General features: G+C 40.1%; 1 long non-coding RNA gene across 1 annotated transcript in view; it reads left to right on the plus strand.

Moving 5' to 3' along the window:
- LOC131478613 (uncharacterized) overlaps positions 1-13,371 on the plus strand; it is a 51,211-nt gene that overhangs the window by 13,874 nt on the left and 23,966 nt on the right. The window lies entirely within an intron of this gene.

The raw sequence follows: 13,371 nt of genomic DNA on the forward strand, positions 1-13,371 counted from the left end.
CCCAGTAGTGGGATTGTCACATCATATACAAGTCTATTTCTGTTTTTTTTTTTTTTTAAGAAATCTCCACACTGTTTTCCACAGTGGTTATACTAATTCACATTCCCACCAACAGTATTTAAGTGTTGTATTTTCTCCATATCCTCACTAGCATTTGTTACTCTGTGTTTGCAGTTTAGCCATTTTGACAGGAGTAAAGTGGTATCTGATTGTGATTTGATTTATGTTTTCCTGATGGCTTGTGACGTTGAGCATTTTTTGCATGTAGTATTTGGCCATTTATATTTCTTTTGAGAACTGCCCATTGAAGGAGTTGATTATTTTTCAGTGTTTTCTTTTTTTGATTATTTTTAGAATGTAATAGTGAGTCCAAGATGCTTACAGAAGGAGCCAAAGCTGCATATCCAACGCCCACAGTGTTTACTCTCTGGTTCCTTGTGTGTGGTAGTTTGTCAACTCTAGTCTGGTAAGAACACTAAGTTCAGACACCAAAGAACCCAACTGGAGGCATCTAACACCAGAGGGCCGAAAACTTCCTCTGCTCTATTTTTTAAAAGGAGGTAAAAATGAACCATGTTGGAGATTGGCATGTTGTTGGAGTGAACATGGAAACAGTTTGTATCCAAGCCATCTTGGGATACCCAAACCAGGAAAGAAGTTGAGCTGAAACAACATAGGAAAAATGATGGCTAAGAGGGAAGGGGTAATTGTCTGAAGTTTATTCCAAGTCAAAGAAGGGTAAAGCTAGAAATTTAAAGCTAAGGCAAAGAACAAAATACCCAGAATCAAAAAAATTAACAGATGAGAGCAGGAAGTGGATTGGAATTAATGTCAGCCGCAATTGGGGTGGTAGATTAAAATGTGGGAGAGAGTGTGTTGTAAGAGACAAGGAAGTCTGAGGTGATTATTAGAATCCTGATAATATTTGTAGTTTGGTTTTACGAGTCAGCCAGTGATATTTAGGTGTGTCAGTTAGATTGAAGGAAAAATAGCAGAATGGACATTACTCTTTTCTGGATTAGGGCATGCTGTTCTTAGATACAGCTGAAGCAAAATTCTGACATGAGTATCTGGAATGTTTTGTGATAGCAGAAAAGCTGTCGTAACTGTGCTTCTAACTGATACCCATCCAATTGCACCAGGTATTGCAATTGAGTATTGCACCAGGTATTGCAATTGAGTATTAACAGTGGGAGTCAAATGCTTGTTTCACTGTGTATGCTGGTTCCTTATATGAAGTCTCACAGGTAGGTAAAGAGGCATGTGATGACTTTGATGGCAAATATCTAGCAGGGAGTGATAGAAGAGATACTAAAGCTGTTTGAGAAGCAATTGGAACTTGAATGGTTGACATGGTCTTGAACAGCCACAGATATTTTTGACAGAGTTAGATAATATTGATAGGGTTAGGCAATGTGTCTGGAAGAAAGAAGACAGCATGTCACACTTTTATATCTCCGCTGGAGCTATTCAGTACTGTTCTATAGATTTTCTTTAGTGGCCTGTACTATTTTGGAATATTGTGGGGCCAGTCATCATTATAGTATTACTTAATAACATGGGGATAAATAGTAAGGATAAAAGCCATTATATCAATGAAGATATACTTCTAAAACTTTGATAAGTCATTCCACAGATTTAAGAATAATGTAGGGGTGAATCTGTATATAGGCAGAATATGGAGGGCTCTGAAAAGAATCTCAATATTAAAGTCTTAGTCAAATCTCAGGTTGTTATGAAGTCCGTGGAAAGTGGAAAACTTCTTTGATAAACACTGTTGCAGTACTAATTGTAATGGAAGTCCATAAAGGGAATAAACATAATCTTAATGAATGTTCTGTAATTTGTAATATGCTGCCATGCCTTTAGGAGAGAGGAAGACCCATGTTGAAATCTAAAGAAATGATGTTTCATGAACAATTTGGTGGTCAGGATAAAGGATAAAGTAACTTTAGACCTTCCAATTCCTGCCTTAGCCTGAAAGCCAAGTGCCTGGCATATAATAGGTATACAATAAATATGTCTGCATGAGTAAATTTTTTTTTAATTTGCTAGCGATGCTCAATTTTTGGATGATGTGAACTGGTTGTTTAATGTAGTGGGTAGAACTGCAATACCTGAATTCAGTCTGTTCCTTCAAGAACATAGAATGCACTGGTCATTGGGTTAACTGTGGATGTCTAGATGAATAAGCATCTCATGTTGAAGGTAACCAATACTACCCACAAGTTGAATGACTTTCTGGGGAAAGTCACAGAACTAAGCATATATTCTTTATGTTTCAAAGTTACTGTAGTGATGTAATAAGGATACTCAGCTAGATCATAAGGAAAAAAAGACACAGGTGGAGCCTGGAGGAATCTCTGTGCTGTTTTTTTTTATTTATTTTAAAATTTTATTTGAAGGCCTCAGGGAGGGGAGAGAGAGAGAGAAAGGTAACTCCTATTTGCTGATTGATTCCACAACTGACACCAACAGCCAGGGGATGGGCTAATCCAAAACTAGGGACAAGAAAGTCAATCCAGACCTCCCATGTGGGTAGCTGGAACCTAAGTACTTAAGCCATTACTTGATGCCCCCAGGATGCACATTAGCAAGAAGCTAGAATTGGAGACAGTTGAGTCTTAAGCCAGGCACTTGGATAGGACTCCTACGCCACGTCTTAATCACGATTCCAGTGCCTGCCTCTCTGCCCCATGCAGTTTTTGCATGCTCTATCTTTTTTTCATTTTATTATTATTATCATCTTATAATACAGTTCCATAGGCCCTGGAATTTCCCTTACCCCTTCGCCAAATCCCCTCCCCCACTGAGTTTCCCCATATCATTACAGCAGTATAGTTCCTCATAAACAGTCATAAGTCCATCATTGCAGGCATGGACAGTGGCAGAGAGTCTAGCACCCAGTGTCGTGACACATCCAACAGTTTCACTGGAAGTCCATCCTTGTCCGGAATTGGAGATGCACACTGCACTGTATCCTCACATCTGGACGTGAGTCTCCACTAGGCAGTCACTATAAATCCCCCACAAGTGAAAAGCCACAAAAACAAAAATCAAAATAGGAAGAAAAACAGAAATTTACAGCACCATGAAGTTAAATGTCATGCCATGAGATACGATAGTCTCCATTACACAGTTACTATACATCCCCTTCAATGAAAAGCCACACAAAAAATCAACAACAGGAAGAAAAAAAGAAATTAAAAGTCATGAAGTTAAATAACATGCTACTGAATGACTAATTTGGCTCTGAAGAAATGAAAAAGAAAATCAAAAACCTTGAATAAAATGATGCTACTATATGATCTGTGAGTTAGTGAAGAATTTAATGAGAAAAAAAGTGTTTTGAAGAAATGAAACTAAAAACAAGAATATCAAAATCCATTAGATGTAGTTTTTGCTGAATTTTGTTGGTGAGATGTGTCTCCTGTAGGCAACAAATAGATGGGTATTTTTAAAATCCATTCTACTAATCTATGACATTTGATTGATGTGTTTAAGCCATTTACCTTCAGGGTTAATGTAAATAGGTGGAAATTTGGTCCTGTCATTTAGCAATGGACTGTTCGTTGATTTAGTCCTCTGTTGTTATTTTACTGGGATGTTCTTCATATTTGCCTTTGGTTTTGGTGGGTGCTATTCCTCTTCTCTGTCAAGAGAACATCTTTAAGTATTATTTGTAGTGCATGTTTGGAAGAGGCATATTCTTTTAACTATTCTTTACTGTGGAAGAATTTCATTTAATTTTCAAAGACAAAGGAAAGCTTTGCTGGGTACGTTATCGTGGGCCAGCAATTTTTTTTCTTTTAGAATCTGGAATATGTCACTCCATTCTCTTCTGCCCTGTAGACTTTCCTGTGAGGAGTCAGAAGTGAGCTTAATTGCATTCCTCTATAGGTCAATTGATTTTTTTTTTCACGTGCACATTTCAGGATCTTTTCCTTATGTTCAATTGAAGAGAGCTTGAATATCATGTGCCTTGGTGAAGACTGATTTTGGTCAACCCTGTTGGGAGTTCTGTGCCCCTCCTGGATGTTGTTTCTAAATTCTTTCTCTAGATTAGGGAAATTTTCCCTATTATTTCATTAAATACAGTTTTAAATCCAGCTTCTCTTTCTGCACTTTCTGGGACTCCCATAACTCTTGTATTTGGCCTCTTAATAGTGTCTTTCAATTCTTGACTCCTTTTTTTGACCTGATCCAGCCCTGCTTCCAGCTTTTTGATTGTTTTCCCATTGTAACAGGAAATATTTTCTAATTTTGAGATCCTTTCTTCTGCCTCCTTCATTCTATTATTGAAACTTTCCACTGCATTTTTCATTTGCTCTATCCTTCATTTCCAGTAATTCTGCTTGCTTTTGTTTCAGTGTTGCATTGCCGGTGTGATCTAGTGCTTAAATTCCTGCATGTGCTTCTCATTGTTGATAAGAAGCTTTATAACAAGTGTTTTGAATTCTGTATCCCCCATTTTCTTGATGTCTTCCTCAATAAACTGTGAGGTTGGCGAAGGGTTTTGCTTCTTTTCAGGGGAGTCTTCAGTAATATTCATTGCGCCTCTGCCTCTTCTTTTGCTCTTGGTCATTGTGCTTCTGGTTATCAGATTCTTCTCCTTAGGGCAGGTTTCTAAGCTATGTCAACCACAGGTCTGCAATTCAATTTTACTTACTGTGTGGGTACCCGGTTCTTTGTTGGCAATCACTTATGCCACTCCCTGCAGTGAGTTTCAGACCTAGGCTCTTATGGTAAACTTCCACCACAGACTCTAGAGCCCCTGCTCCTGGCTCACCACTCTTCACCTCCTATGATCCCATGCTGAGGCTGCACTGTTGCCTGTACAACCTTTCTAGGCACATTATGGCAGTCTAGTCAGTTAACTGTTGACTGGAAATGCTCTAAGAGCCATGTTTCCAGATGCCATCCAGGGGCCAGCCTTGTAATCAGGCACTTCGAAGGCTAGCAGTTTCAGGCCTGCTGTATTAGCTTTTCTGTACACCATTCATCTGCTGTGCTATTCCCAGAACAGATAAGTTTTGACAAGATTCTTCTGTTACCTCCTGATATTTAGGGCCTGTTTTGACTTTATGATCAACGAAAAAGGAAAACGTTATTTGTGAAAGGAAGTTTATCTCACTTGGCATAGACACATCTATGTAATATGGCATAGAAAGATTTTCTACCGTCTGATGCTCAAATTTGTGATAGCTGGATTAGTCTTCCATAAATTTTTGAAATCCTTCTAGATGGTGTGTCCATGTGTTTTTTAAAAGATTTACTTATTTTTATTTTAAAGGTAGATTTTAGAGAGAGAGAAGGAGAGATGGCTGCAGTGGACAAAGCTGAGCTGATCCAAAGCCAGGAGCTTCCTCTGTATCTCCCACGTGGGTGCAGAAGCCCAAGGACTTGAGCCATATTCTGCTGCCTTCCCAGGCCATAAGCAAGGATCTGGATTGGAATTCAAACAGCCAACGCCCATATAAGATACCAGTGCCAAATGCAGAGGCTGAACGTGCTGTGCCACAGTGCCAGCCCCAAGTGTATCCATGTCTTAATGGTGGCCTTGATCATTGACTTCCTGTTCTCACATTAAGTGGTTGCCTTTATCTATAACCAACCATTTTTGAAAATTAGGGACAGCAGAAGATTTTTCCATGGTAGATGTCTAAATCTGAGTAGATGAATAATTTTTTAGAGAGATCCTTTTAAAGCTCCTGGAACAGGTAACTTCTATATAAATCTTTCCTTTTCTGGGTGAATAAAACAGTGAGGTGATGATTATAAAAGAATGATGAAGAAACTATCAGTATCCAGCAACTGCAAAACTGCTGAACTTCCTTATTATCTTGTGAGCTTCTCATTGTAGAACTGAAATTTTGGTTTAGAATCACATAGATATCTTGGTTCAGACAAAACTCAAGGCACATGCCCTTTGAGAGCAATTTTTTCAAGGTTGGCCTCGAGGTGGTTGTACTGTACTTGGTGTTATTTTTATTACGGTTGTCACTTAGTGTTGTTACTTTTTCCCTTAGAATCTAAGTTAACATAGCTTGAACCCTCAAAGTCCATCATCCTCCCTGTGACCTCTGTGATTGCTCAATCTTGTATTTTCATATATGTCTCTTTGCTATCTAGAGACAGAAAGTAGACATTATTGCTTACCTAGGGCAAGTGGTGGGAAGAGAGGCAAGGGGTAATGAGGAGTGACTTCTAAAGCAAATGGAGTTTCTTTTAGGAGTGGAGGTTCTGTGCCTCAACTGGTGACACATGGCTTGTTAAAGCTATAAACCAGTTTGGACTATCCTAAAATCTGCCAAGTTCAGTAAAAATTATGCTTCAATACAATAAACTGCTAAATACAAAAATGAAAATAGACACAAGACAGCTGAATAGTATCCTATAGCCATTTTCAGGTGAATAGAAGCCGGTTGTATATAAACTACAATTGAAATGTCAATGAAGTAGTCACGGGATGTGGTTAAGAACCTGCATTTTCTAACATATCAGTCACTCAATACCATGTCAGTTAACCCCATAATGTTGCAAACTGTTGTTGATGTTATGTTGTGGCTTTTAATTGGTCAGAACGATATTCTGCCAGCTCTGCCTTTAGACCAGAGATGGTCTCCCCAAGAAACCATTGACTGTATCTGGACAATTAGATGCTGGACTCTGTGCATGGTACATACTTGCAATGAAAGAAACAAGACTGGATTTGGACTGTAATAAGAGCAATAAGGTGGAGGAATCCACCATGGGGGGAGGGCACGGGGAGGGGTTGGGGGAACCTCAGAGCCTATGAAATGGTGTCATAAAATGAAATGTTACAAAAAAAAAAAAAAAAGAAAATGCCAGAGTGTGAAGCCAGTAAGTATAATAACTCCAGAGAATAAATTCAGAACCACAAGCCTAAAAAAAAAAGAAAAGAAAAGAAAATAGAATTGGTTGTGTTGATGATCACACAAGTGAATTCCCTTTAAACAAGTGAACTGTATGGCATGTGAATTATAGCTCATTACAACGGTTATTTTTTTTTAAAAGAAGGACAAGTAGATTTATTAAATACTATAGATTTACCACTAGAAGATTTATAACAGCCTTCTCGCTGTTTCCTTACAGCATCACCAACAGAGTAGGTCACCATAGTTTTTCGCAGTATCATAGGTGAAAAAGGGTCTGTCACTGTATTTTTACTTTGTCTAATTTTTGAGTAAGTTTGAATGTCTTTTTAGATATTTGAAGACTGATTTTTATGTATTTTGTGAGTTGTCCATTCCCTCGTTTTTCGCTCATTTTTCTATTGGGTTTGGGGGCTTATTCATTGAATTCTTGAAAGTTCTTTGAATATCAGGCATTGTCTGTCAGCTTCCACACTCTATTGCCTCTCTGACCTGACATTTTACCAACTTTTTTTCCAACCTCTATGTTTGTAAATGGGTCTAGGACCATTTATCACAGACAAGCTCCCCTGCAGCCCCAGTGGTTCTGGGAGTGTGGACGGAAGTAGAGCAGCTTACAAACCTATTCCAGGGGTGTGGGGAAAAATATCTTTGCCTCTGAGACTCTGCTTTTTATTTTTCTCAATAGCCCAAACCTGCAAGATGAGGAATTTAATACCTTTATGACAATCTTTGACTACCCTCAGTGATAATAAGTCAGGGTGGAATTATACTTTTAGAAGTAGCAAGAGTTCTTGCTTTGGCTGTCAGTTTATGCTGATGGGGGTTGTGAAAGAGTCCCACCATTCAACTTCATGGGCTAGAAATCAGCTTTTTTTGAAAATCTGGGGCCCAGCTCGGTGGCCTAGCAGTTAAAATCCTCACCTTATGTGCCTCGGGATCCCATATGGGTGCCGGTTCTAATCCCGGCAGCTCCACTTCCCATCCAGCTCCCTGCTTGTGGCCTGGGAAAGCTGTCGAGGACGGCCTAAAGCCTTGATACTCTGCACCCACGTGGGAGACCTGGAGGAAGTTCCTGGCTCCTGGCTTTGGATTGGCAAAGCACCGGCTGTTGTGCTCACTTGAGGAGTGAATCATTAGATGAAAGATCTTCCTTTCTGTCTCTCCTCCTCTCTCTGTATCTGACTTTGCAATAAAAATAAATAAATCTTTATTTAAAAATCTGTAAGCCTTCTGTTTTGATATAATGGCATCTGTGTTGTCAGGACCTTGTCCAGCATACTCACTATTCTCCCTTTTGGAGTGAGCCTACCTAATTATGCCTCTGGCTTTCCCTTAACTGCTTTGAGCTACCTTCTCCTTGACAATTCTTTAAAAAAAGAAATATGAAATTACCATATGACACAACAGTTGCTTTGCTGGGCATTTATCCCAGATAAATGAAAAACGTATAGCCCTGTAAGAAATTGTACATGAATGTTCATAGTGGTTTTATCCATAACAGCTGAAAATGGGAAATAACTCAGATGCCCTTCAACAGAATATTTAAATAAGCTGTGGCACATTCATGCCGCAGAACACTATTCAGCAACAAATAGGAGTGAGCTGTCAATACACACAACAAAGTGGATGATTCTCCAGAGTGTTCGTGGAAAAAAAATCAGTCTCGAAATGTTGGATAGAATATATTACATTTTTATATCATTCTCAAAAAGACAAAATTGAATTGTCAGAGAACAGATGAGTTGTTTCCAGTGGTCAAGGGCAATGGTAGGGAATGACTACGATATAAAATCAAAAGGGAGAATGTTTTCAGTGTTATGATGTCCTTTATCATGATCATGGCAGTTTTTATACAGGCTTAACAATGAAAATTCATAGAACTGGAACCAACATTGTGGTGTAGCAAGTAAAGCCACTGCTTGCAATACCAGCATCCCATATGGACACTGGTTCAGGTCCCAACTGCTCTACTCTTTGATCCAACTCCCTGCTAATGTGCCTGGGAAAGAGTTGAGAGTGGCCCAAGTGCTTGGGCCCCTGTACACACATAGAAGAACTAGAAGAAGCTCCTGGGTCCTGGTTTTAGACTGGCCCAGGACTGGCAATTGTGAACATTCAGGAAGTGAAGCAGCGGATAGAAGAGCTCGCTCGCTCTCTCTCTCTCTCTCTCTCTCTCTGCCTTTCAAATAAATAGTCACCTTTACCTGATATGGCACAGCAGTGATCTACCCAAAAATTTTAAAAATCAGAACTCTGTGTCAAAAATCATTTTTCTTTGTTTTATTTTTAAAAAGAAAATCAACATAAAAATAATAACCATGCAGTTAATTAAAGTATGAAACTAAGTTAATTAAAATATGAACCTAATTTACTTTAGAGATAGTGAAATAGGGGCCAACATCCCATATAAGAGTCAGTTTGAGTCCCAGCTGCTCTAGTTCCAATCCAGCTCCCTCAGAAATCAGAAAATGGCCCAAGTACTTGGGCTTCTGCTACCCATATGGAAGACCCAGGTGGAGTTTCAGACTCCCAGCTTTGACTGGCCCAGCCTCAGCTACAGCAGTCATTTGGGGTGTGATTCAGTGTATGGAAGCGCTGTCTCTCTCTTTCTCTCTTTTTCTCTTTGTGTATCTCTCTCACACTCTGCCTTTCAAATAAATGTGTCTTTAAAAATTGTGGGAATGGAGCCAGAATGTAGTAGGCTTACAATACTTAGCAGAGGAATTTGAGATTTATTCATGAAGTAGTATTTTTTAACATGGATGGTAAAAAGTATATTAGGATCTGATTTATATAAAGACAACTTTAAAAAGAGCAGAGGTTAAAAAGCAGGAGATGCTCTAAGTGCCTGAAAGGGTAATAGAGAAAATAAGAGCGGAAAGGATTAGATGAGGGCTAGATTTGTTAGACATTATAATAAAGTAAGCAGGAATTAGGCATTGATTTCATTGGCGGAAGAACGTACTTTTCTTCATTTGGAATGACCCTTTCTGTGTGTGGCTGAGAGCCCAAATTCTACAAAATTCGAGAACAACAGGGCTTTCAGTATATTTGGTAGGCAACACTTTAACTGTGTCAGAGTGGAAACTCTGGAATGCAAATCCTGAGACTGAACCAGCCATGCCAAGGTCTGCAGACTCATCAGCACCTGACAGTTCTGTGAATGTTGGCTCTGTCCCCAGATTCCCATAGTAATAACAGCTGACACTTTCTGCTTCCCATGTACTAGGCTCTGCTTTGAGTGTGCTGTTTGTTTAATTATGTCCAAAATTCTCAGAGATCATACTGTTAAAATGACTTGATTTGAGATGCAGAAATTAAGACACATACTTGCTTACAAATCACACAGAAAGTATGTGGCTGAGACAATATTCAAATCTTAGAAAGTCTTGCTACTTTATAAATGCCTAAAGATCCTTGAAAGTAAGTGATAGAAAGAAGAAACCCTGTGGTGAACTTTCGCTGCCTTGACCACTTCCGTTGAATCACTTCTCCTTATGTTAGCTGATATTTTTACAGTAATTTTTATTCCCTCTGCCTATGATTAACTATTCCAGTTCCATCATGAGCTGTCTCCCAGTCACTTCATAGGAAATCCCTTCTTAGTAATTACCATATCTCTGCCTTTTGGATGCATCTATTGATAAATTTTCCTCCTGGCTTGCTCTTGGAACCTCTGTGGCTATATATGAAAGAGGCTATGTATAAGTTTGACGCATTTTGTACCAAAATAAACTTATTTTTAATTCTCTTTTCCCTGAACTTTTTGAAGTACCCTCATATTTCAGAGTCAGAAAATGAGTGGAGCTGATAGACTGTGGTGATAATCTGAGCAGGGTTTCCTTATGAGTCAGTTCACAGGAATGTGGAGGGAAGAAGTTTTATCTTCATTGCTGGCAGAGGTCAGAAATCCTGGAAAAGGAAGCAACTTTTTCATTAAAAAAAAAAACTTATTTATTTGAAATAGTTACAGACAGGGGGGTAAAAAAGAGAAATTCTCCATCTGCTGGCTCATTCCCCAAATGACTGCAATGACCAGTACTGACCAGACTGAGCCAGGAGCCGGGAGCTTTATCGGAGCCTTGCATGTCTGTGCAGGGGCCCAAGGATTTGGGCCATGCCTCCACTGCATTCCAAGACAATTAGCAGGAGCTGGAACAGAAGTGAGCAGCCAGCACTTGAATAGCTCCATTACACTACACTACACTACAGTGCTGCCCTCAGAGAAAACAAGTTTTGCTGATGGGAGGCTATGCATGCAAATGGAAGCCAAGACAACTATAGCCAGCAGGCCAAATATACTCAATGAGCAGTGTTTTAGGGCACAATTTTGGTGCAACACAGTCACGCCCATTCATTCACTTTGTTCATGGCTGCTTTTGTGTTAAGACAGCAGAATTGAAGAGAACCTGCCAAACCCTTAGTGTTTAAGATAGAGCATCCTGTGTATTTAGAGCTTTCTTTGCAAGAAAATGCTGTAAGATTAAATTTGTTTTATTTGTTTATTAAATACTTATTTATTTGTAAGAGAAGAGTGACTGAGGGAGACAGTCTCCCTTCTGCTAAATTTCTCTCCATGTGACTGCAGTGGCCAGGGTCAGGCCGGACCAAAGCCAGGAGCCTGAAACTCCAGCTGCATCTCCCATATGCATGACAGGGGCCCAAGCACTCAAGCCATCTTCTGCTGCCTTCTATTAATAGGGAGCGAAATCAAAATCAGAGCAGTTAGGACTTTGGAACTGCGGTTCTGATAAGGGATACTACTGGCTTATAACCTGGCTGTAACATGCAGTGCCACAATGGCATCCCCTAAGCCTGTGTTTTAGATACAGCACCAAAGGAAGAATTTAGATAGAAGGGGCAGAGAGTGAAGTTCCCAAAACAAAACAGAAAAGAACTATGGAGGGATTGTTGCAATAGATAGAAAAGACCAGCGTTTAGAGATACCAGTGGAAAGAAGTTCTTCCGGATTTGACTGAAGTAATATGTTTGTGCCTGTGTGTATTGGGGAGGGATGGTCTCCGTTTTGCAAAAAATGAGAGGATGAAGAGAGAAACAAAGTACAATATCCTTTCAGTGCCTTTAATTTCTTATTGTAATTCCAGCAATCATCCCTAAGGCTGTGCTGCCAACGTCTGTGTCTGTATTTGTTAGACAGCATTGCCCCTAGTGTCTGCGTAGCAGCAACACACTCTAACAGACTGTTGAGAGGACTTGGCCAGGAATGAAAACAATTACCAAGATCATATTGCTCAGTTTTTTTTTCTTTTTTGTCAAAGCTAATAGAGTTGACCAGATGTACTCTTACCAGAAATACATTGGCAAAATTTACTTGTTGGGAGATACTGTAAAGGTGGCCCTGATGCCGTTTTGTTTTTTCTTGCAAGAACAATGCATGTAAATCTGAATTATAAAAATAGCATTATCCTTTCTCAAGAGACTACCTCCAGCTGTGCCTTCTACAAGGGCACGAACGAAGAATAACCCTGTACTGAGTTTTGAGGGTTACTCCTCATTGGTAGTCTAGGGCAGGACTATTGAATTCATGAATTACCTGTCTGTATCTCCCACGCCAGGGTTTCTGCTTTCATATTGAAGTCTCATGAGGCCATAACAGAAGATGCCAAAGCAGTATCCTCTCCTGGCTATATAATTACAACACCCCTGTCATACTTTGGAAAATAAATGGTTTTTTGTTGTTGTTGTTGTGGTTGTTGTTCCCAAGTCTGTCCTTTCTCCTCCAGGGGATGGTTATAAATTGATTTTTTTAAAGATTTATTTATTTTTATTACAAAGTCAGATATACAGCGGAGGAGAGACAGAGAGGAAGATCTTCCGTCCAATGATTCACTCCCCAACTGACTGCAATGGCCGGTGCTGTGCTGATCCGGAGCCAGGAGCCAAGAACCTCCTCCAGGTCTCCCACATGGGTACAGGGTCCCAAGGCTTGGGGCCATCCTCCACTGCTTTCCCAGGCCACAAGCAGGGAGCTGGATGGGAAGTGGAGCTGCCGGGACTAGAACTGGCGCCCATATGGGATCCCGGGGCATTCAAGGCGAGGACTTCAGTGGCTAGGCCACACTGCCAGGCCCTATAATTGATTTTCAAAGGGTTTATTTCAAAGGCAGAGTTACAGAGAGAGAGAGAGACATTTTCCATCCACTGGTTCACTCCCCAAAGGACAACAATAGCGAGGGCTGGGCCAGGCACAAGCCAAAAGCATGGGGCTTCATCTGGGTCTCCCACGTGAGCATAAGGGCCCAACTTGATGACCCTCTGCTGCTTTTCAAGACACATTAGTAGGGAGCTGGATTGGAACTGGAGCAGCTAAGACTTGAGCTGGTGCCTGTTATAGGTTGCTGGCATCACAAGCAGCAGCTAAACCCTATGAGCCACAACTCTGGCCCCAGCTATAATTCTTAACTGAATGCTTTTCCCCTCAACCATGCACACTCACTGGACATGTTGAATA

This window comes from Ochotona princeps, chromosome X, assembly GCF_030435755.1.
Source record: "Ochotona princeps isolate mOchPri1 chromosome X, mOchPri1.hap1, whole genome shotgun sequence".
Lineage (NCBI taxonomy): Eukaryota > Metazoa > Chordata > Mammalia > Lagomorpha > Ochotonidae > Ochotona > Ochotona princeps.